The sequence below is a fragment of the Lissotriton helveticus genome, chromosome 4_1 (assembly GCF_964261635.1).
Source record: "Lissotriton helveticus chromosome 4_1, aLisHel1.1, whole genome shotgun sequence".
Lineage (NCBI taxonomy): Eukaryota > Metazoa > Chordata > Amphibia > Caudata > Salamandridae > Lissotriton > Lissotriton helveticus.
Window position 1 is genome coordinate 1,657,862,464 of NC_136063.1, and position 25,936 is coordinate 1,657,888,399.

Consider the following 25,936-nt stretch of genomic DNA (forward strand, 5'->3'; position numbering starts at 1 on the left):
ACCTGGTTCAAAATGTCATGTAGGGGTTCACTTTAGTTTTGTTGTATGCTGAATCATATGGGTAGCATTTTTCTGGACAATATGTGGCCATTGGTGCATATTGAAGCTGTTAGACCTGGTATCATTGGCGTCAGTCTCCTTTCCATTTTTTACTGATTGTCTTCTCTGTTTTTGATATGTTTTGCTGGTTAGATGCTTTGGGCACTGTGCCACTGCTATACAGTGCAAGTGCTCCCTATGTTAAATTGTTGTACTAATTAGTGACTCCATGATTTGGTTATTTGATTTACTTGTCAGACCCTAGTACAGTGCACCATGTGTGCCCAGGGCTTGTAAATCAAATGCTGCTGGTGGGCTTGCAGCACTGGTTGTGCCACCCACAGAAGCAGCTTGTAAAGTGTGTCTCAGGTCTGCCTTTGCAGTCTGTGACTGCCATGTCTGCTTGGCAAGTGCACCCACTTGCCAGTCCCTACACCTTCCCTTTTCTTCATATCAGACACACCTATGGTAGGCCCAAGGGCAGGGTGCATTGTAAGGAAAAGGTAGGACATGCCCTGATGTGTGTGGCATGTCCTAATAGCGAATTACAGCAATTTTCGTTTTTCACTATTGCAAGGCTATATGCTTCCCATAGCCCAGAATGGGCAGTTTGATTATTACATCTTATAATCCTAACTGACTCAAGGAACATGGTAGAAATTCGAGTTTAGTATGCCTGAACCCCGAATGATAAAATACATCTTTTAGTGAAGTTGGTTTTAACATTCTGTGTTTGAAAATACCACTTTTAGAAAGTAGGTATTTTCTTGCCTAACTATCCAAGCCTGCTTCTGCTAGGTTGTGCATTCCTTGTCTGGAGTTTGAGTGACAGAGGCTGGGGGATTCCAGGAGACAGGGTGAGTTAGCACAGTGCTGAATAGAGAGATCTGCATCTAGTTGGGAGGGAGGAGTTGCACCTGGGACCTGAATAGGGCTGTGCCTTCCCTCCACAATGCTGGCTCCACCTCCTGTGGTGTGTCTGATGTTCCTTTCCTACACTGTGAAAGGAAAGAAGGAGTCTTGTCAACAAAGTGCCCCAGGACTGACCAGAACTGGTTTGGGCTAGGCAGAGGCCTCTCTGCCTTCAGAGAACAAAGAGAAAAGTAGTATAAATATTGGGACCTAGACCCAAGAACTTTAGATCACTTCTGGGAACAAGACAGACATTTTGCCAAGGAGATAAACCAAGAAAGCTGCAGGAGTTTGGACTGCCCCTCTGCCAATGTGCTGTTTGCTGGGTTGGCCTGCAGTGGTCTCTTCATTGCCAAGGAAAGGGGAAGGAACGTTTAAAGAACTTCATCATCTTGCAAAATATTTCTCTTAGGGCTTGAACTTGTGCTTTCCTCCTGCTGAAGTCTCAGGTCTACAAGACTTCACCACCAGCTCCCCCGTGAATTTCCTTGCTGGGAATTCACCTGCAGAAGCCTGCATATCGCTGGGAGCTGGAAGTGTGACTCAACGAGAAGAAGCTTGTCGTCGCTACAGCTGTTGTCATCACATCGCCGTAGAAGCGTGCTGCCGCCGTATCTCCAGAGAAGCGTGTCTTTGTCGCAGCTGTTTGCCATCATATCACCGGAGAAGCTTGCGTTCATCATGAGTGTCGCCGTCGCATCACCGGAGAAGCGCGTCGCAGGGCCTGTTGCGGCTCCAAAGTACAGACTTCGCCGCACGGCTGTCAGGGCGTGCACGCATCGTCTTCACGTCATTGCATCATGGGCGCCATCTTATCGCATTGCACCGGATCGTCGCATCACATCGAAGCTCCATCTTGCTGCATCGCAACTAGAACGCATCACGTGAATCTACGCATCACCTCCTCTCCGCTAAGGACCAAGACGCATCCCCTACTCTGCGCAAGCATTGAGGCGCCACGCATAGTCTCCCCCAAAGCAAGGAACCAATGCATCTCCATTCCTGCGAACCTTTTGTTTGTTTTGTGTTACGCATCCAGGTACGTTTGTGAGAGCTTTGTCGCATTTATCATCAACTTGAATTAAGCAACTTCTACCATCTTTTTAAGTCAACTTTAAGTACAGTATTGTGGATTTTTGTCGTTTGTGGTCTTGTGTTAAGTCTATATAAAGAATATTTATTTTTATAAAACCTGTGTGGTGTCCATCTGTAGTGTTTTCACTGTATTACTGTGTATATTCACAAATGCTTAACATACTGCCTCTGAGATAAGCCTGTCTGCTCGTGCCAAGATACCAAGGGGGTGAGCAGAAGTTATCTAGGAGTGTAATCCCCTTATCCTGACTTAGAAGCAAGGGTCCCCATTTGGACAAAGGTGTATACCATTGCCAACTAGAGACCCCCAGTTCTAACAGAAGCCTATTCAGGCAATAACATTGGTCGCAATGTAATATCCTATAGTGGGATTCTCCATCAACGAATTTTAGCAGAAAGAATGGCGAATGCTACATTTAATGCACTTTGGGTCAGTAGACCAAGTTGAATGTGGAATTTCAGGAACAATAAATGGCAGATACTGCATTACAAAATGCACTTGGTCAGATGAATTTGTCTAAACATATTGGACTTAAAAAAAATACAAGATATTTAGTCATACTTCCACAAAGGATGTTTTTCAAAAATTGTAGCAAATGGTGCAGTTTAAATGCGTTTGTTTTGTCATTTTTCCATTCGTAGCACATTTCTCAGCAAACAATAGGTTTACATTAGAATATAAGTTTATTAGAAGCAACCACTCTCTTGCTGTTCCTTACAATGATGCCTTACACCCAAGACTGGAACCCCCAAATTAGTTAACTTGTATTCAGCTGTAATACATGGTAATCCTGAATTCCATCTCTCATCGTGCATTTATTGCTCTGACACACTTGGCTAGTACCATTTCCCGAAATGCGTCTATCATTTGGAACGTTTTTGGTGTTTACAGCACATGGAGTATAGAAACTGAGCATAAACCACACAAATCAGACTCGTTTTGGGACCCATCAATACAGTGGCAGGATCAGAAATTAACCCTGGTTCAAAAGTTCTTGGGTTCACACTCCTTTTCTTCTAGCTAGAATCTGAGGAGTCCGCGGGAATCTGTTGAGGAACTCAAGTTAGATGAAGGGTCCAACCGTGAATTTCCAATTTGTGGTGAAAGAGTGTTCGTGTCTCTGCCACTGAGGCATTTTAGTCATTTGAATTCCAAGCATGCATCTCATACATGAATATTATCAGGAGAGTTTTGAATAATTATTTCTAGAAATATGCCTTAATAGTTAATGGCGAAAAAATGCTACAACTTAAAATGTTACATTAATGTTTTAAAGATGGTGCATATATGTAATTGAAATCCTTGTGTGGGGCAAAAGAATCATGAAATATGACGTATTGAAGTAATGTTCAGTAGAAGCATAACATGCATTTATAAAACAATGGTAGGCTGGCTTCTAACAGCAGTGATGTGTGCCTAGTCCGAACATTTTAAGAATACAAATTGTGTAAACATTACTAAGGAGCATTGCTCATCCTCTTAACTTAACCCATTTTCTTCCACTCCCTTTAAACAACTTTAAAGAGACCAAATCCCTAACCTTGATGCCCTCTCTGGCCTCCCCGTATCTGTTATTCCTCTTAAACTCCATCTTTAGCAGTGGGCACACAGTGAAATGTTACTATTAGGAAGAGGTACGAGAGGTCAGTCTTTAGATTGTGCAGAGTGGTTGAGCAGTTTCCTACCTACCTTAGTGGGACACTGACCTACCATAGCATTGATTTAATAGTGTACCATGATTTACAAAGCACTGTCACTATCTGATTATTCTCTCTGTCAGCCCAGAAACTCCTCCCCGTCCCTTCACCCCTTCTGACACCCACTGTATGTCCCTTTCTTTACTTGGTACTGGGTACTGCCCTAACTTTGACTTGGATGAATGAGATTGAACAGGGGTACTATACCACTCAACTTACTACATCGAATTTTGACTGGACGTCTGTTATTTGACATTTCTGCACTTCGTTCAACTATATGAGTTGAGTAACTACCCAACCCTGATTAAGTCCATATGGACAACAATCTTTGGCTGGGCTGATTTGCAATTGTTACAATAAATAAACTTCAATAAAGAGGCCTGGAACGCATGCATAAGGCTCCTGAGGAATTTGATTGCTCATCTAACTACGAATATATGTGGATTGAGCACCGCATGACACGTCATAATGATATTCGTTTATTGAGTTTTACTGATTTTATAATTGTATGCTCCTTTTCATTTATTATTATTTGGATTATCAGTGACTGCAGGGCAGTGGGTTCTTTGAAGTCGAGCATAGACAAAACATTTAGTAACACTATTATACACTAATGCAACATCTAATGGCGCACTCTGCTGGTGCATCATATTTGTAGATTTATGCAGGTTGTGAAGATGTTTGCAGTGGCCCAATAATGGGCCATATTACTGCTGATCTGCACTTGCCAATAATGTGTATTAAACAGAATGGAACATTCTTTTTTTTCCCTTGGTGTCAAGATGCAATATATCATTTGTGCACTTTGTTTAAGTAGTGTTGCACAATACAGATGTCTTAACAAAACCAAGCAGACCCAATGTATTAAAATGTGTGTTATGCTTTAATATACTAGGCTAACTTTGAAGACTTTATTGGTGGACAGAATTCTTTTGGCATGTCACTATCTATCTTTAAACTCCCATTTGATGGGTACTTATTCTTGCTCTGTGGCTGGAGTAAAAGTGTTGCTGGGAAGCCTGCCGTTATTTGTTGGTGAGTGTGGGATGCAATAATTGCAGCTTTGACTCATTTCACCTGTGTTCTTCAAATAGAGTTCCAACTCTTTCTTGTTGACATGAAACAATTGCATCAGGGCTATAACTATCCTTGCCGGGCATGCTTTGTTGCTGTGGCTGACGGTCAGGCTAGCAGCCCCAGCCACACCAGCCCAGCGAACCTGACTGGGGGGGGGGGGGTAAATCTTGTTCTGTATTGTTCTCATAGTTCGAGCTTTATTTTAGTCTTATATTTGATGCCACTTAAAACTACTATCTTTACTTTTATATGTTCTTTTTTTTAGTTGCTGTTAGACCTGGTACCATTGGTGTGGGTGTCCCTTCCTCTTTTTGACGGATTGCCTCCTCTGTTTTTGATGTTTACTGGTTTAGACGCTTTGGGCACTGCGCCACTGCCATTCAGTACAGTATAAATCAAATTCTGCTGGTGGGCTTGTAGCACTGATTGTGCCACCCACCAGCTTGTAAAGTATGACTCGGACCTGCCACCGTTGAGCGCCGTGTGCAGCGCTGGGCTGCTGTGTGACTCTGCGAGTGCAACCACTTGCCGGTCTGTGAACCTTCCCTTTACTACATGTTGGTCACCCCTACAGAAGGCCTGCGGGCAGGGTGCATTGTATATAGGAGGCAGGTGTGTGGCATGACCTGGTAGTGAATTACCAACAAGCACGTTTTTCACTATTGCAAGGCTACCTGTTCCCCGTAGGCCAGAATGGGCAGTTTGGTTATAGCATCCTATAATCCCAACTGACTCAGGGAACTAGGTAGAGAATCAAGTTTAGTGTGCCTGAACTCAGAATGATAAGATGCATCTTGTAGTAAAGTTGGTTTTAACATTCTGTGTTTGAAAATACCACTTTTAGAAAGATGGTATTTTCTTGCCTGACCATCCAGCCTGCTTCTGCTAGCATGTGTATTGTGTGTCTGGGTTTTACGAGTGACATGGCTGGGGGGACTCCAGGAGGTAGGGCGGGACAGCACTAGGCTGATGGTCCTGAGAGTGGTGGGAGGAGTAGGCACCTGGGTCTGAAAAGAGCTGGGCCACCTCCCACAACGTTGGCTCCACTTCCTGTGGTGAGTCTGAAGACCCTGCCCACCCTGACAAAGGAAGGAGATACGCACTGGTAGAATGCACCCAAAACTGGTTTTGACCAGTCAAAGACCCTCTGCCTTCAGAGGACAAAGGATTTATGGGTAGAAGTACTGGGGCCCAGACCCCAGATCTTTGGAATCACTCTGGAACGAACAAGACGACCCTCTGCCGAGGAAAAGCACTGGAGACCACAGGAGTTGTACTGCTCCTCTACCAGAGCGCTGTAGTGGGTTGGCCTGTGGTGTTGGCTCTCGTGCCAAAGAGAGGTAGAAAGGACCAAGGAAGAAACTTTCATCATCTTGCCAATTATTCCCCGAGGGCTAGAATTGAGATAGCCTCCTGTTTGAAGAAGCGGGGATACCAATGACTTCACCTCTTCTGTTTGAGCAAAGCTGGAACTGCTGGTTCATCCGTTACAGAGGAACTCTGCAACTCAAGCCAGCTAACGGCGTCGCCATCTGCCACCAGACCGGGAGCGCAGCTCCGACCCGCACCTTAGACCGACGCCTGCCGCTGTGCTGCAACGGGCTCCAAGATCGCCACCTGGACAGAGCCGATCATCGACCAGAGTGACCAAGCACTCACAGACTCAACGACATCAGCAATGACCTATGGTGCCGGCTCTGCCGTAATGAAATCCTCCTCCCTGGTAAGGACCGAAGCCGCCCCCTGCCTGCATCCACTGCCAGGATCCCGCCCCATCGCTTTCCCCCGAAGCAAGGAACTGACGTGACCAACGTGCCACAGCTCCCTGACGCCGAGTAGAGCCTTTGTTTGTTTTCTTGAAGGTACTGTCCTGTGAGAGTCTAGTTGTGACACCGGGCCCGACCCTGCACTCCTCGCTGGCAGACTGTACCCCTGAGAACTCTTTTGTGCGTTGAAGCAATACTTGAAACTGAGAACCTATTTTTAAGTAACTGTAAAGCATATTCGTACTGTGGATTTTTGTCGTTAAGGTCTTGTGTTAATTATATAAAGCTTACTTATTTTTTGATACATCCCGGTGTGGTGTCCGTTTGTAGTGGTTCATCTATATTACTGTATGTGTTCACAAATGCTTAACACACTGCCTCTAAACCTGCCTGCTCATGCCAAGCTACCAAGGGGGTGAGCAGGGGTTATCTACAGCGTGTAAACTCCCTTGCCCTGACGTAAACGAAGGGTCCCTACTTGACAAAGGTGTATACAGTTGCCAATTAGAGACTCTGGATCTAACAATTGCATATCAAGGTAGGTTTGCAGCCAATTATCAGAATCCGTCTTTTGGTACTGCTATTGTGTGGAGATGTGACCACTTATAAAAAAGGATTTTTACGCACCAAAGAGTGGGACTGAATCCTTCTTGGCCTACTTCCTTTTGGGATAGAACCCGTTTGTTGTGATGTTATGAAGTCTTTGGAAGTGGATCCCAACTGCTGGTGCTGGGTTCTCTCTTACAACACCCATTTTAAGGATGTGTGTAATTGTTTTGTGTGCTTTAAATCAGAAAAACCTGACCCTCACTACGCTTTTAGAATCTATTTTTATTGACCTCTGTTTTGGTTGGTTTATGTTTTCCAATTATGACTAAGTATAAATGGGCGAGGGACTATGTTTGGTCTATAGTCTCTGCAGGTTTTTGTGCACTTTTACTATTCCTATGTTTACTAGTGTATTGGCACAATATCAGACCTGCCAACTTGCAAATAAATTTCACCATCTGAGGAGGGGGCGGAGCCGTGTTCCAGGAATTACCCAAGAGGCACTCTGCCCCTCACCAAGCCCACCACCCCTCGCCCCCCATATATAAATGTAAATGTTAAATGTAAATGTCCAGTATTTGTAAAGCGTGAACAATTACCCGAAGGTGTCAAGACACTGGGGGCCGTCGGGAAGATTAAGCGAGCTATTGCCCAGAGTCACATGGTGCTGGGCAGACCCCTGCCGCTGGAGCCAGGGATCGAACCGTGATCCCCAGCGTCAGTTGTCCTGGCCGCTGCCCCACATCTCTTACACAAAGGTTTGCTGAGGCTGTTGCTGATGTCCTTGAGTGTTTTCACACCCTGAATGGACATCAGCTGCTTACTGCCTCCAAAGACAAGCTTGAAAACCACTTTGTGTAGTGGTTTCCAGTCTTTCCTGCCACCATGTGATTTCAGCTCCTCGCCAGGTGTCCATAAGAAGGGAGCCGACATTGTGTGACACAAGGTGGCACCATGTGAATTGGCAGGCCTGCAATATGCACTGTGAAGTGACCTATAAGATAACGGGTGCCCCTTTGACTGGCAGTACCTTGGTGTTGTGAAACTAGAGAGGCCTCTGTGCCCTCTGTTGCTGGAATTGTGTTGGTGTACTAAGGTGCCTCCAGGTGTGTTGAGCTAGCCATGAATCCCCACCCTAAGATAGACATTGGTTGTCCTGCGAGAGGGAGAGAAAATGGCAAATGGGTGGCAGCTCAGTGCAGAGATCTCCAGAAAGTATTGATCACACCTGTCTATAGCACCTGCGCTGACCAGTGTGGCTGTATTGGACCTGAAGATGGTAAGCACTGCTGGTGGCAAAACAAGTCTAGAATATTTTGCCCTCCCTTTGGGTGATGGTGACTATAGATTTAGATCCCGGCTGAGGAAAAGCAGAATGGGGCCCCCGTAGCAGGAGACCAAGCCCAGATTTTGGGTCTAGGGGCCAGCTAGTCTGGGTGGAAATTCACAAAGTTTCCCAGATTTTTTTATTTAATTTTATTAATTTTCTTATAACAAACAGACTTGAGACTCAATATGACAAATTGACAATAGCGGTTACACACGATGTCCAGGAAAATGCAATCATGGCACCATTACAACAGGAAGATCATCTTATTACAGCTGTATAAACACAATTGTCCTTATTGCTACTCACAATTCTTAAGTGTTCCTCTCAAAACAATTTTGGTACAATATCAGCATCAAACTAAAAGTCAGGGAGTATTGCTCTCAGCGTGGTGGACATGGCCAGGGGATGTCGTTAATTGGTCAGTCGTGTCTTGCGTCACGTTTGCCACTACCCCATCACCGCTCATCTTAGGAGTTCACTGAATAGTTGCGTCTGTGTGCTACAGTATAATGTGTCTCGTGATCACTGTGCCATCGTGGTAACAGGTCCGCGCGACCAGCAGATAGCCACCCTACGCCTGGCTATTAGGAGTCCCGTGTCTACGAGTCTAACAGGTAACAGTTTAGAATAGCCTAGTAAGGCCAGTGCCGGTTCTGGTGCGAGAGTCAGTTCAATAATCTGTCCCTGCTCCTTGAAGACCAGATCCCAGAAGACAGAAATTACAGGGCAAGACCAGGCCAAATGGAGAAAATCAGCAGGTCGCGTACGCTCGCATGCTGGATCCTCTCACAGGCCAAATATTTGCACTCTCTGGGTTATAGTATATCCTATTGAGGAATTTAAAGTGTATTAGTCTGTGCCTACCGTTCAGAGAGACGTGCCGGGTGCTGTTGCAGCAGTAAGTCCACATTGTGTCGTCAGTGTCTCTTTTCAAATCTCGCTGCCAGGCCAGCCGGTCCTTGGTATAGTGATTTTCTCTATAGGACATAGATCATTTATAAATTGTGGAGACTATCCTCAACAGTGATTTTGCCTGTATGGTGTGGGTTAATGCCGAAAGTTCTGGGGGTTCGAGTAAGTCACCCCCTAAAATATTCAGTAGAGCATGTCGTGTTCTGTGGAACTGAAAACGTGTGAGCATAGTGGGTAGCGGGTCACCGGATTGAAAATCTTCCCCATGTCTTGGCTTCACCATCTTCGAATAACTCCCCCACAGTCTGTATTCCTAGTGTGTGGAGTGCTCGTGTAACCCCTTTATCTCTGCAAGGGGGCAGCCAGCGGCACCAATCAAGCGGGGAATATGGTAAGTAGAGAATCGCACCTGCTGTTGTTGAAATAGGTGGCGCCACGCGTGCGTCGTTGCGTTGTGTCTAGAATATCCGTTCTATGATCGGCAGCTTGAAACATCAACGCCGGCAGTGGCCGTGGAGCCGCCGCCGCTGTTTCTATGTGGAGATGCGGGATATCTGGAGAACCATGCATCCAATAGTATGCGTGTGCATACTGCGCAGCTCTGTAGTATAAATCAAATTCGGGCACACCTAGACCACCCATGTGGTATGGTAGGGTTAGAATCTGCCACTTGACGCGCGCCTGCTTACCCGCCGAAGCCCAACTTCACCATCAGGGGTAGTAAGTCGGCAGAAGAAGGAGCATTGGGATATTAGCGAATAGAAATAAAAGGCGTGGCAACACCACCATCTTCATGATGGAAATTCTGCCAAGCAAGGACAGAGGGAGTTTGATCCAACCTTCCACATCATCTTCCAGTTTGCTGATGGCCACACCATAGTTTTCCCTGAACACAACCTCAGAATCTGTATGCACTCTTATATCCAGGTATCTTACCGCGTCCGTAGACCACTGCAAAGGGTAGTCCGGTTCAAGTTGAGGTGTGGTCTGTGTGAGTGGGAATATAATGGATTTCGGCCAGTTCACGCATAGGCCTGACAGAGCGCCAAAGTGAAAAATTCCGCCAGGACTGGGGAAAGGTTGGTTTCCGGGTCTCGAACATATAGTAGGGTGTCATCTGCGCATGTGGAGAATATAAGCTGATCGCTCGGGAATCTAATACCTCTGTACCCATGGTATTCTCTCACGCGCAAGCAAGAGGTTCTGCCACCAGCATGTATAAAATAGGAGACAGCGGGCAGCCCTGACGTGTGCCTCTTGAAATATTGGTGGTTTCCGTCACTAGGTTCCCTATTTTTATCCTGGCAGTGGGAGCATTATAGAGAACCCCCAATAGTTGAATGAAGATCTGACCTAAGCCCATCCTGGTGAAAACTTGCTTCATAAAGGCCATTTAACAGAGTCAAAAGCCTTCTCCATATCGAGGAAGACCGCCACTGCCGGCGTCTCCAGTCGGATATGTTGGAGGGCACCAAAGACTGTGCGCAAATTGTAAGTCCAATTCCTGCCAGGCACAAAGCCCACTTGTTCCGGTGCGAATAGAGCCGGGAATAGGGGGATTAAACGATTCGCGAGAATTTTTGCTAATATTTTCGTATCTACATTGAGTAGTGGGAGAGGGCAGTAAGAGGCACATTCATTTGATGACTTGCCCAGTTTCAGGATAGCCACGATCACAGCTTTTCTCATTGAAGGTGGCATAGATCCAGCAACGCACTTATCGTCGAAGAGTGCAGTCAGCTGGGGAAGTAGGAGGTCCAAGAAGGCCTTATAAAAGGAAACTGTGAGGCTGTCCGACCCTGGGGCGCTCCCCGCTTTCATGTTGGATAGGGCTAAGAAAATGTCTTCTCTTACAATAGGTATCATGATGAATTCCCTGTGAGTGTTAGTGATCCATGGCAGTTTTATGTGCGTTAGATAATCTGTGATTTCCCCCTCTGTGCCGCCACTACGGGAAGTATAGAGCTCAGAATAATATTGACGGAATCTTTCTGCCACTTCTTTCTCTTCAGTCAGGATCTCGCCTTCTGCTGACCTGATTTCGGCTACTAGTGTTTTCTCCCGGCGTTTCTTAAGCAATTGGGCCAGTACTGCCCCCGGTCTTTCGCTCTCTCCATATGCCTGCGCTGTGGCATATTTACCAAGTTGTTTCACTTCGCCATCTGCCGCCGCATGATATTGCTCAATCAGGTCTGTGAGTTCCTGCTTGGTGGTATCACACGGATCCAACAACTGACTTTGTTCCAAAATCTTTAGGTTTTCCTCTAATTCCTTCAGGCGTTTCCGAATGGCTCTGAGGACCCCAGAGTGTTTAATTATTGTGAACCCGCAGATATGGACTTTGAACATCTCCCAGACAACTTGGTAGCTATCAACCGAACCCACGTTCTTTTCAAAAAACGTTTCAATTGCTTCAGCTAATTCTTCCTTAAAAACCGGATAAAGCAAGGAGTATGGCGGGAACCTCCACGTGAAAGGAGGAATGGTCCTGCGGGGTGTGTTAATTACCAATAGTATCGGGGAATGGTCTGGAAATGTCCGGGGAAGTACCCTGCTAGAGCGAACCCTCTCATTGAGTGCCCTAGCCGCCAGCCAATAATCAATATGTAGATTATGGTATGCTCAGTAGTGTGTAAAGCCTCCTCTGTTTGGGCGTCTCTGGCGCCATACATCGCCTAAATCGAACCGAGCCATTGTTCTTTCTACTGCATTAGCAGCCGCCGTAATGTCTCTCCGCACCCCGATCAATTGAGACTTGAGTCCCTGCCCAAGTTGAGGTCACCTCCCCAAAGCTGCAGTCCATCTCCTTCTCGGCCTATTCTGCCCACCAGAATCGTAAGTTGGGGCAGTAGATGTTAACAATGAGCAGGTCCATACCCAACCCCCTGCACCTTGAGATTGTGTATTTACCATATCTGTCTGTGTCCACTGGTTCGAGAGAGAGGGCCAACTTAGTGTTGGCCCAAGTAAGTACCCCCCGCGCATGAGTAGCAAATCCTGCATTGTGAATGTTGCCATGCAGACCTCTGCTTTGCAGCATAGGGCAGTTGGGTGGCAGATGAGTTCTTACGTAGCTTCCTGTAGTCATTAAACCCTCTAATGTTCCAAGTGAGTGCTCTGAGAGTGTCCACTTTTGCGTTCCCCTCATACTCCATAGGATGCATCATGAGGTGAGTCTAGGTTGTCATACCAGGTCTGTCTGTGGTGCAAGTATGATTCTCAATGTTTTTTGTGCGGTGTAATGTGTTCAGTGTAACACAGGATGGGTTTTGAATAGCTGAGTTTCACGCATCCTTCACCCATTTCAGGTCATCCCCAACTGCTACCCGACGAAATATACCCAAAAAACCCCTGAACAGAACATTTGAATTGCAGTCCTGAACTACATAACTGTAATTTGAAATCTCCCACCCCACCAACACAATCCCCAAACAGTGCTAGACACACGTAGGGGGACGTTGCTCGCGTAGTCTGGCAATACGCACCAACTAATCTCTATTTCGTTCTTTCCGCCAACTTTCCACAATGGCACTGCTGACCTATAGGACAGCTGTGTCAGTCCTTTCTTGTATCTTGTTCCAGGCTAGCTTGAATATATGATTCTCAGAATATTGCGTTGGGAATACGCTTCTAAGTCCTCCGCTTTATCTTGTAGCACCTGTAGCACCTTCCCCAGCTGCTTGTGGTCTCTGTCAATTTTGGTCTGTGCTTCCTCCACCTATGTCACTCTCCGGTCTGTCATGTTTAGCCTTTCGGTGTGCTTATCGAGTCTTCTCTGACATCCTGTCCATCCTGTACCGCAGTGAGTCCATCTTAGCATCCAAGACCAAGAGGCTGCTCTGCAGGCCCTTCTCCATAGCTGCCAGCATTGAGCGGATATCCCCTTCCGAATCCTCTGGTGACTAGTCATGCTAGGTATCACCTTCTTCGAAGGCGTTGTCCTGCGGCTTCGCTTTTCTTTGTTCAAACGTGAGTTTGGGCTGGGTTTTGTCGACTCTCCCCATCTTGCAAGGAACCAAACAGCAGTCCATTCGTGGAGGTCACTAGTGTCGGTCAAGGCAACAACAATCAACTGCCCACACGGGTGTGCCACCGTAATCCGCAGGTTCCTCCCAACAGGCAGCGTGTGCCCCAGCTCAAGTCTTCTGCATAGCTTCTTCATGGCGCCATGTCTACTCGAGTATCAGAGCCCTGACCCTTGCCGGTGTCGCCAAATTAGTGTGCCCAGTCTCCCCCACCGTGCAGACAGCTCCTCATGTTTAATCTCTGGCTTTCGTGACACAATGACCGTCTAGTGGCCATAGCAGGTCTTGAGGCAGAATCAGGTGCACCACTATGGCGCTATGGGCCGTGCTGTATCCCACGTTGCTGAAAGTATTACATAGATCCAGTAAGACACACAGGGAATCCAGCTCACATCAACTCGAGTCACCACTATGCAGGGACCTTCCTGGGCCGGCTGCCACAGAACGGGGACAGCAGGATCCCAGTATCTCACCGCCCGCTCTGAATGGCAGCCTATGACGGAGGAAGAAAGTCAGATCAGGGGCAAAGCGTCAGCAGGCCGCGTCTCTCTGCCTTAGTTTTAGAGGCCATTATGGGGCAACCCGCCTCCCACCACTTCAAGGGCATCTACCGCCGTCAGTATATCTTCACACCGTCCAGGAAGGATCGGGCCTGCTAATGCGCCTGCCTCAGTTTCTATAGCCTCCCCCACTCAGCAGGCTACTTACTGCATTACGGCCGTCCCCCGCAGGTGGCCTCCTTATGCTTGTGCTGTAGAAAAGGAGGAGGGGTTGAAGGCACCACCAGCCGCGCTGCGCCTCCCGCCGATCACCTGGGGAAGGACCGGAACGATTGTAACCGGGCTTCAGGAGTTCCGTCGGATATGCCTGCAAAGCATCACTCTGGGAGGCACGCCGCCGTGTCAGTGGACGTCAGGGATCCCTGCATCCGATTCGCCCTGGAGAATCGGCCCGTCTCCCCTCTGTCTGCTACCGGCTCGCCCACTATGACGAGGGCTCCACCCAGCCTGGTCAGGAGATCCACTTCAGCGAAGGGGTAGTCCGCTCTACCGCCTCCACTACAGACCGCGGCTCAGCTCCTCCTGCAAGTCTGCATCAGTCCGAGCTTGGTTGCATCGCCGCTCTCTGGGTGTAGGGAGCTTCAGACTGCTCAGTCGACCCGCCGAGCCGTCTGACCTCCGTTGAGGGTCTCTGGAGGTTGTACGCGTCATTCAGCTGCAGGATAATTGATGAATTGTGCGTTGGCGGATCAGAGCGAGTCACTCAGGTGGCCATCTTCTCGGCTTGCAAGCCCCCCGCCCCCCAAGTTTCCCACATTTGTTCAGTCAGCGGTTAAAATAAGGCAGAGGGATGTAAGAGGCGAGTTACGACCTCTCACATCCAATGGGTCAACATGTTTCAGCCAGTGCCTTATGACTAAGCTGGCTTTCTTCAGGACCTAAGTAAAAGGGGGTGAGTGTAAATTAACTAGTGGGAGTGTGTTTTAGACTATGTGTCTACACGCCCTAAAGTGTATCTATGTGTGAGAGGGGGATTCCCTTCTCAAGACCACGCTAGTTTTTACTCAGTCTGACCTCAAGGTTGGGAGGTGGCAAGGGCTTGACCAGCATTTCTGGGCATAGCCTGCTCTGGACCTGTAGTGCCTCCTTCGCATACCGGTATGCGAAGGAGGCACTACAGGTCCAGAGCAGGCTATGCCTTATTTTAACCGCTGACGGAGGCCCAGGTATTAAAGTCTAATTTCACCCTCGGGTACTGGGACCCCCGCCTAGCCGTTTTAACATCACTTTCTTAACTGTCTTCACTGCACACTCAGCAATATACCAGCTCCGCTGTAATCAGGCGTCGAAGCACACCCGGTGCACGCTAGGTGCCACTGGGTGGGCCCGATGATGAAGCATGCCACCAACTAGGTTGGTGGGTGAGGGCTTTCCGAACACACTCACCAGGTGTTCCAACTCCGTGACGAAACATACCAGAGTCTTCTCCTTTTTTGTAATCTAAAATAAATATGAGCTAGTCTCTTTTTGATTAAATAACATATTCTATAAGTGTCATTTCTAAGCGATTTATGCCAAAATCCTCTTTACCAATGAAAAGGGTTTGGCACAGCAAATTCATTGATATGAAACATGCTGCTCCACTGCAGTCCACATTTGCAGTCCGAAGTAGTATTACTTCGGACCGAAATCACTTCCCCATGTTAACCTATGGGAAAAGCTGGTCTCATAGGTAGTAAAAACACACATAGGTATTCCTCCCTACCTGGGCGCACATGCGCTATTTCGCACACCGAACTGCGAAGGAAGGAGGGACACATGGTTCCCAGCGCCAGTGGTGCAATTGCACCTACCGGAGTCTGCACAGCAGACTGGACATAGGTTTAACTAACGTGTGTCTGTTCACAAGCCTGTGCTGGCAGGCAACACACACAATAACGGACACCATTGGTGCTGGTGCACACTCACAGCGGACTACAATGGCAGGCTGCTCATGAGTTTACTCTTAATAGATGCCAGTGCACTCCCACCGGTCTGCAATGATCGATCAGCCTGTGTTTGTGAACACTGAACAGCGCCACTTCTCACCAGCGATATCAAGAGGGCGCATGCTTTCACGCGTATTTACATTGTGACAGTGTCCGGAGGCCTCATAAGTGAATCGGCAAGACCCAGGTGGAAAAAGTTCAGGGAATGCTATCTGACCAGTATCTGGTCCAACAGTCAGGCAGAAGGCAAAAAGACTGATCCAGACAGAAGTTTGAGGCAATTAATGTGTAACTGCTTTTCTTCTTGGGACCATTTGCTCCCTGGGAGATTTCTCTGCATCTTGCTCCCAAACATAGATGGCTGACATACGATTCAATCACTATATCTGAAGACATCGCAGAGATGGCCTGATCGTTCCAAGCTTCCATGTGGGCTAGCAATCCTTGATCTCATGTTTTGCTTCCTGAGATAGGATTGCTCGAGCATAATAAGACCCTTTCTGAGGTACAGGATCTTCAATCTCTGTAAGGTCCTGTAGTTTAACAATCCAGGGAACATCGCTTGAATGGATGCTGAAAGGAGGCCTGCCGGATGAGCAATCAAACATAAGGTAACTTTACCTTTCGCTATAACTCTGCAGTTCTCTTTTTGAAGGCTTTTATCTTCTGATCCGGAAGAGAAAGGGTTGCTTAGATTGAATCTATGAGGAACCTCAAAAACTATTTGAGTGGTTGGGGCTCTGAAGGGACTTGGTCTGCAACCTCTGAGGAACCTCAAAAACTATTTGACTGGTTGGGGCTCTGAAGGGACTTGGTCTGCAACCTCTTCTATTTTTGTCTGCAATGAAGACATTGCTGACTAAATCTTTGGAGTGCTGTGACGTGAAGTAAATTGTTTTCTTTTAAAGTAAAGGGGACATTTTCTCATCAATGAATTTTAGTTTCTCTAGAGTGACACAAAGTGGATGTGGAAAAAAAGTTTGACAAGATGTGTCACAAAATTCCAGACTGGGCCCTCTCACTGTCTGGAGAATCCATGCATCTTACTTGAGTTGAGACCAGGTTTGAAGTAAACAAATTCTGCTGCCAAGTTCTGTTAGGGAAAAATGGAACGTCTCACCTGAGAAAGAGGGGACAGAACTTACTCCACAGGCATGTCCAGGATATTGAGTGCCTCTGTAGGGTCTGGATTTGGAGAGAAAAGAGGCTTCTATTTGCTGGTAGTCACCTCACTGGACTTTTTTGTACCTAGGGAAACCTCTGAGTGGGGGGCAGAAAAGAGGCTTGGCCAATGAGCTGCCTCTCCCTCTGCTGACTCTGTTATAAAGATCTTGGGTTAAAACCTATCTCACAGCCACCTGTGCTTTGTCCAATGAGGTAAAAGTGCTGATGAATTTATCCATATCCTTTACAAAGGGTTCCATAAACAACAAACTACCAACTGTTTGAACTGCCTAAGGATCTGCACTTCGCTGCAGAGAGGATGCAGTTCACGTTCCCTGAAAGACAAATGGCCGTTTGGAGCCAAACCTCTAAAAGCTCAAGTGTTCTGTTTCATATAGGTGCCCTAATATAGGCCCAGGTAATAAAATACACCTTCACCTACATTACCTACCTTATACTTCACAGTAACAAGTCTTTAGGATTGAACCTTTGCCTAGTTCTAGTCCTGGGTGCAGAAGGAGGGTTCCTCCTGAACAACAGAGTCTTACAACTTCATCAATGGACTCTTACAGTATGAATGAACATTCATGAGGGTTCTTGGAAACGTTGCTTCCGGTCTTGGCCAAAGTGACTGAAAAACATGTGCATTCTGTCCTGGCCGACTTTGTAGTCACATGAGATCTTGCACTACACCCAGTCCGGTTTCAGGGCTAACCTGAGCACGGAATCGGCACTGTTGGAGGTGTCAGAGGCCATCAAGGAAGTCCTAGATAATGGAGGGAAAGCACTGCTAGTGTTATTAGATCTCTCAGCGGTGTTTGACACCGTTCCCCATGACCGTCTCCTGGCAAGACTCTTGGAGATTGGTGTTCGGGGAACGGTGTTCAGTTGGTTTGAGTCGTTTCTTTCCAACCGACACCAGACAGTCTGGGCTCCTCCGTACTCTGCTGCAGTGCCGCCTCTGGAGGTGGGAGTCCCTGAGGGGTCGATTTTGAGCCCCACTCTTTTTAATATCTAAATGTCCCCCCTCGCGGCACTGGCAGAGTCTTTTGGCGCCCAGATTGTCTCGTACGCCGATGACACCCAGCTTCTCTTCACATGTGGGAGGAATATGGACTTTGATGGCGAGAGCATTAAGAACTGCTTGGGCGCGGTATTTGCCTGGTTTCAACTGAATCAGCTGAAATGCAACTCCGACAAGTCCGAGCTCCTTTTCTTTGGGTGCCCCCCTGACCCCGGATGGAAGACCTGGTGGCCCGCAGGGATGTACCCTCCTTCTACTGACTCCACGTTAGCTAAGAATCTTGGAATCAAGATGGACAATTGTCTCTCACTGAAACCACAGATTCTTGGTTTGGTCAGGCAGTGTTTTGGGATACTAAAAATGTTAAGGAAATTCCTCCCTCTCCTTTCTACTGCCCATAGGAAAATAACGGTGCAAGCCCTGATCGGATCGAGGTTGGATTACGCGAACGTACTCTACCTCGGCCTGCCAGAATACCTTCTGTCTCGTCTACAGGTAGTGCAGAACGCGGCGGCACGGGCAATTTTCGGCCTTGGTCGCAGTTCTCATGCCACCGGCCTTTTGAAGTCCCTTCACTGGCTTCCAATCCGGAAACGCATTAATTTCAAGGCCCTCACCATTGCGTTTAAAGCCCTTCATGGTATTGGTGCTCTCTATCTGCGGAAGAGAGCTGTTTTCCACCATCCATCGAGAGCCTTATGATCGGCTGCCTTGTCACTGGCCAGGGTGCCGGCAATTAGGCGCGCACGAAACGGGGGCCGATCCTTTAAATATCTGGCGCCGCGGGGCTGGAATGCTCTGCCACTCGCTCTGAGAAAGAGCGAGAATTTAGCATCTTTCAGGAAAGAGCTTAAAGCGTGGCTGTTCTGTCTCTAATTCCTCCTCCGCCTGGGGTTATGCTGTGTTAGGTCTGTTAGCGCTGGGACACTCTGCTTGAGTAGCTGAGCGCTCAATAAAACTCCCGATAACATAACATAACATAACCCCACCATATCTACGTACAAGGTCCATCCCATACGCCATCCTCGCATCCAACAATGGCTAATACATGAGACCAGGGACAAAGAAACCTTAGATACTTTTTGTATAAATGCTAGGGTCGGCAGAGGGAACCGCGACTTCCAGGCGGACACACTGACCAGAGACGCTGAGGCTCCTGCATGCAGACGCTCCAGCTGACCGTGATCTAACACATCCCTTGCGGGGTGTCCAACTCGAGACCAGGACGGGGTCCCACATTCTTCAACTTCAGGTAATGGGGTTAGACTAAATCCTAGAGGGATTCTTGGCTTCACACCTACTCACATGCTAAGTACACTTAGGTACATCTAGATAGGCATCGTAGGAGTACGCACACTTTTATCCTGCATTTTATATTAATGTATTTATTCATGCTTATTGCAAGATGGTAGAACTGCACTATCCTTTTATATTCGCTGTACTGCTAATCATATATATCTGCTACTGTCTAACGGTTGTTGCAGCTCACATATTCTACACAAGAATAACAACTGTTCAATAAATCCTTATTGAAACGCCCAAACTGTTTATTCTGTGTATCTCTGAGCCAAACTAAGTGTGCATGAGTGACTGAGCGAAAAGTAGTACATTGTTTCCACGATCTTGAGGGATCAGGGTTGTCATGTTCTAAGGTTGCCAGAAACTATTCTCTCCCCGATATGGGGAGACACTCATGGCACAGTGACCAAGCCAATGCAAAACAGGCTAACATTCTCGGTGGGGGTGAACGGAACCAGTCTGCCACCAATCCCACAGTTTATTATCCAAACGTGCAGGCACTGCATGAGTACTAAAGGAACTACACGACACAAGCTCACTAGGAGTACCAGCCTCCCTGACTGAGAAGGCCAAATCCCAAATCTTTTGATAGGGGCCTGACAAGTCCAAACCTTTATCTTAACAGGCCCGCCAGGACCAGTCAATACCCTTCTTAGGTCTTTGGTATACTTTCCGCGATGGGGAGGACAACTTTGGTTCGACCAAAAAAGTTTTAGCCACTTATCCTTCCAAGAAAAGGGTAAGGGAATTCTACATTTAGGCGGCTGCGAACCTTCTGGGGAAATTCTAGGCAGGCATCTGTTTTAGCAGATGGGGCCCAAACCAAGAAACATGAGGATACAATTTCCTCCGGTCAGATATGTTCAGAAAAAGATCTGATGAAAGAGAGTTTCCTAAGCATCCTCCTCCAATTTTATGTTTGTGTAGAGACTTCCATGGGTATTCCAGATCCCCTTCGAAGTCCCCAGAGTCACCCCGTCTAAATCTGCTGATTCATTAAAATACACATTATCAGTATTGACTGGTGCGTTTGTAGACCAGGGATCTAAATATGCCTTTTTAAGGTTGTCTAAGGTAGCCTCCATAGTAGCTTTCTTTGGATTTGGAGAAACTTCACTCCTCAAAGGAAGGACCTCAGTGCCAAAAGCCAAGCGGGCATGAGTCTCAGGCACTGGCAGAAGCGAATAGGTGTTTTTCAGTTTTTGAGTCAAATGGCAAAAGGAGGAAGATCCTGACTTGTGTATGTAGTTTTGAATGGACTGGTCTAGATTTTACTTCTTTCTACTAAATAAGTATTGTTTTCTCCATCTAAGTGCAATCAATTGAATTGCTGGGATTACCCTGCAGCATCTTCTCAGAATGGGAGAAATTGTGGCAGTGTCAGTTAAAGTCCCTGTCACAACTACACCTTCCAAGATGTAGGGCACTATACTGACCACCAGTAGGTGTGATATGGGAGGAGGGAAATCCTCAGCGAGTGTGACACTGGTTAATGGTAGAAATAAATATTAAATATTGTATGTATGTATAGATATCTCGGTTATGTTGCAAAAACCCACTCAGCAGTTGTTTCAACCCAGCACATTCTACTAAGGCGGGCTTTAATTGATGCCAGAAAAAAATAAATGTTCATTTAGGAAGGTCAAAGGCTACCTTAAGCCCCTCGTATGGGCTGGACTAATAAGGTGGAGGAGGTGAAGCGCTCTTGATGATGTGCATTGGGTGGACTGGTGGGCAGGCGAACGGAGCCGGAGTCTGAAGGCCCTATTAGACCTAAGTGGGTGTGCTGAGGCGAGTCAGCAGACGCCTCCTTAAGAAGCACAGAGGATGGATTAATGTGCTGTCGAAGTCCGAGGTAGAAGAGTTTCTGAATCTCAGGAGGTAAAATGGCGCCCGTATGTTAGAGGAAGGAACGGGAGGGGCGCATCAAGAATTAGTGCAGAATTTGCTTAGTACCACTGCTACAACAATACTATTGAGGTATCTCTGTCGCCAACGCGAGGCAGAGTGTTGCCTATTCTTGACTAGAACAATGATAACATTAAAGTCAGTGTTTTCACAATATTGGAAAATTAACTGAAAAGCAGTACATTTCATAGTTGGCTTGAGCGGCAAGAGGTGGTTCTACGATGGTAAAGAGTGTTTGTTATATTGGACTGTAATTAGTGAATGGTCTCTCCCCTTCTTGGGAGAAATAGTTTTTCTTTAAAGAACTATGAGTTTTTGTAGTCCGTGTGTTTTGCACATATTTGGTCCAGTGTTTTCCCACTGTGACTAATGTTAATAAAAAGCAAGAAGGAGAATGCATTAATGAAATAAATGAAAAGGATTTTTTAAAGCGTACTTAACCCGAAGGTGCCAAAACATAATCTGAAGCCTGCCATAAAATTATGTGAGAATCAAGAATGCATGCATTTTCAGGTCTGGCATCAGCCACGACCTTTTGTTTTCAATAAACATCTATATATTACATATAATTACAGGGATTTCAGTCAGCTGCCTTCATTTGTTGGTTTGCTGCAGTGCCATACACATTTTGCTTCCACCCACAGAGGTTACAGATTCAGCATATGTGACTGTGAATGATGGCATTGTGATTTTGCACAAGGTGTACATCCGTATAACAGTAGTCATTTTTAGTGACCAAGACTAATGGGGCAGTGCTTGCTTTTACATTATTTTTAGACTTTTAGTCATTATGCAGTGGTAAAGCTAAAAGGTCAGCAGCCAAAGCCAGTCTATTTGGTTTTGCTAGTGCCGGTTTTGTTTGTCCTCCATTCAGCATTCCAACCATTTGTTGAATCGTGATAGCCAGGCTCTTGAGGAATTGACAATTGTGCGTTAGTGTGTGTAATTCCATTTTCATACCTTTTTTTTAGGTCAAGCCTAGCGCAGCGCGCATGTGCTGCTCTATGGGGAGGCCTCTTGGAATCACTCCAGACTTTGTCTGTGTGGCTTTTCAACTTACACACATTCTATTGGCCTTTGCGTCTGGCTTTAAAAAATTAGAATATGCAATTGGCCAAAGGCGGGTGCATACCCCACCTTTTCTCTAAATGTTCACTCCCACAGCGTGTTGGTGTCCAGAGCGAGCAGCGGCGCGCATTGTGCCAGCTGCATTCCTTGTTTTAATTAGCAGTTTCTTATCGCTCCAATCTGTCTCCCTTCACTGGCTCCTTACCCGCCCCTTCACTCTTCTCCCCTCTCCATCCCACTCTCCCTTCCCCTCCCTCAAGAACCCCAGGTCGTCAAATATTGCCATCTTCGCGCTCCATTTAGCGAGGATGCCTCGTTTGTTAGGTCTCGGCCTGACGTAAGCAGCACATGCGCTGCCTCGTCCTACGAGGCTTTTTAGAATCAATACAATTCCAAAAGCCTCGACCAAGCTCCACCTGAAGTTTTGATTTGTGAGCGTCGTTTAGCGTCACGAATTATGCCAAAGGCAGTGCAATGATTGCACTGAAGGCATGCCAATCCCTAATTGTTGCCACCTTGTCTCCATTTAGGCACGCCCACCGGGATTGGATCTCTTGACTGCGGCAGTAGACACAGTCCTTCATTAGGAGGTGTGCACTTTTTTCTTCACTTTTTTCTTGTTTGCGCTGACAAGCCCCAGAGCACTGAAGCAGCTTTGTCCCCAAGCATCGTGCCTTACTTTTTCCAAGTTTCTTTACCGAGCACTTCAGGAACAACCTACCTACAGATCTCCATCCCCCATCACCCCTCCCCTTAGCTTTGCTGGCAGCAGAGGCAGCTTGTGGAAACTTTACACTGTAATCTGTTTGTTTTGGAATTGCAAAATATGATTACCAGGCTGCGTAAAGGCAAAGACCACATGCCAGAGACCGTGAGTGGATGGTGCCTTTTGTTCAAGTTTGATGAACAATGCAGCCTGGTTTGGTTCTTCCTAGGTCGTACGAAATCCAGACGGTGAACGAATTTTACTTTTGTACATGGGACAATTTAATTAGGCATTCATGCAAGAATCGGTCACTTTTAACTGAAGCCCGATTATGTGGTCGAGCAGCCCAACTCCTGGCTGCTATGGAAGCATATCACATATCTAGTTGTCGGACTTAACAACCAGCCCTGCTCCTCTTTTAGTCATTCTTGCTTCTCTCTAGGGTGCAGCATTTATCTTTACAAATATGTTTCTGCGGCTGAGGTCCTTCAGTGCCTGTTTTATTCTACTGGCGCTGCTCAAGTTAAATTTAGGAAAGTTTTCAGTCGTTCAAACTTACTCAGCTGTCTCGTTTTTTACTTTCCAGCGTGGCAGTCGAGCGTTCACATTAATCTGAAAAGTTGGGTGTATTGACGTGTTCCATATGGTTCCCCGGTTTTCCAATACACCCTTTTTTTCAAAAGGGGGTTGTGTTCAATACACCTTTAACGTATGTTACTCCGTATTTATGAATGTGCTTTTATTTCTTCCCTTATACACCCCCCCGTCGTCCTCACATCGCTACCCGTCCTGTTTTTTTACTGTATTTTGGAGCGCAGCGCCTGATTTAGGGTCACCGCGCTCCGTGTCCCAGCATTACGCCTCTTAGTGTAAGTTTTCCAACTGTCCGGCGGCCCCTTTACAGGGCTGTAAAAGCTTCAGGAAATGGTTTGTGGCCATCGACACGGAAGGCAGCAGCGTGTCACTTGGAAATGCTTTTGTAACCGATTGGTCATATGTACTAGCTTTTGGAAATATCAGTGAGGTAATTGAAAGAAAAATATGGTGACAATTCCAGTTTAAAATTGCTTTTAAGCAATGTATATTTTTAATAGGGCTTTGGGAAAACATTGAGAAATGCCACCAATTTGGATAAAAAAAAATTAAGCTTGCTGATAGACAGAGGTGGCATTAATGCGGTTGGAAGCAGAGGCACGACACACTAAAGGGAGCTTGTTTCGAGCACTTCTCTTCTGGCTTCCGCTCCACAACATCTGCTTATAGTGCATGTATGTGTGCCCCTTCCCCGCCTAATACGCCTGTGCGTACATTTTAAAGCCAGTGCTTAACATATTCCATTAATAATAAATCGAGGGGAGGAAGGCGTAAAGGGACAGATTTCTACAGAAAGGGAAAATATCATTGGAATGGGAATTACACACTGAGCACATTAGCTATAATGGGTACTCAACCGGTCACTTAGGGTTCAGACAGAGGTTTTGTGCTGAGGGGGCCACCTGGAGATAGGGCCATCTCCACCCCCTCGGACCCCCCCCCCCCCCCCCCCCCCCCCCCAAGGGGCTGCAGGGGCCTCTGTTGCCGTTACGCCAGCCGTTTTTAGTGCTCTCTACCCCCATAACCATCTCCGTGAATCGGTAAACTTTCCTCGCATTGTTGGGAAATTGTTATAAATGTGTTTTCAATAAATCCCATGTGTGGGTTGTGAACAATGAACATTTCTTCACTGTATTGTTTAGAAACAAAACATCACCCTTTAAAGTCTTCTGCATTTTAGGCTGCTAGGGTTCTAAGCGGTGTTAGGTGCTGTGTTGATTAAGAGAATGAAGTTGATGAAACTAGTGCCAAATCTACTGCAACACTTATAATCACTGCCACACAGTCCATTGCAGTAACGTACAATAATATAATACTTGGCTAAACACTTGTAAGACCCAAAGACGAGAACGATTGCATTGTAAATGCAATAGGTCTCGCCTTTGATTAAGTTAAAGCCATTTGCTTTGCTAATGGTATTGTATAGCAAAGCAAATGGCTTTAACTTATTAAAAGGCGAGACCTACTGCATTTTCAATGCTTGTTTATTTAAGCTGTTTGGGGATCTCGCAGGTACCTTTGATATATATGTACAGCCTGGTGGTTTGGGAAATGAAATACACCTACGGTGCTAATTGTTGCCTTGCTCTTTAGTATACAAAGTTTATATAAAATGTTCTCAGTACTCTCTCCTGCTAGCGTGTCTGCTGGCACCATCATCAAAGTTTCGTACTGACGTATGGTTTTGGTGTTCCAATACATTAGTACTTTTGTGTTGTCTTTTTTTAATAGAACTGGCTGATTTTTGTATACCAGAGCAAAACATGTCTGACCCAAGGCCTATTTTCTCCCTAGAGTAACTACTACATTGTCAAATAAATTAATTTTTCAAAAAGTAAAGTTGTTGGCCGATTGATTAGACCAAATATAAAAAAAAATTCTGGGCTCTATCTACCTCAAAATAAAATGCTGTTTCATTGAAGGAATCCGGCATAGTCTAAATACTTTGTTTTATAGAATCTTTGAATGTTCGCTTCTGTTGAATGTTCTTGTTTTATGATGCCTTTGTTACTTCAGGTCATATTTTATTTCTATTTGAGTGTAATGGGAATTGAAATGGAAAAATAAAATAAATGAATAGTCTTGAGGCATGACAACGCAACATACTCCAACTAAAGTAAGAGCATAAAATGACAGCGCTGGTAATGGAATTGAAGAGGAATTAAAACTGTGGGATTCTCCTGCCATAAACAATTAACAAGCATTTGCAATGCAATCGGTCTCGCCTTTTGGACCTTATGTGTATTTTGCTATGCAGAACATTAGCCTGGGTGCTGAAACAT

General features: G+C 46.3%; 1 protein-coding gene across 1 annotated transcript in view; it reads left to right on the forward strand.

Moving 5' to 3' along the window:
* Positions 1-25,936, forward strand: part of CRTAP (cartilage associated protein) — a 122,077-nt gene that overhangs the window by 8,865 nt on the left and 87,276 nt on the right. The window lies entirely within an intron of this gene.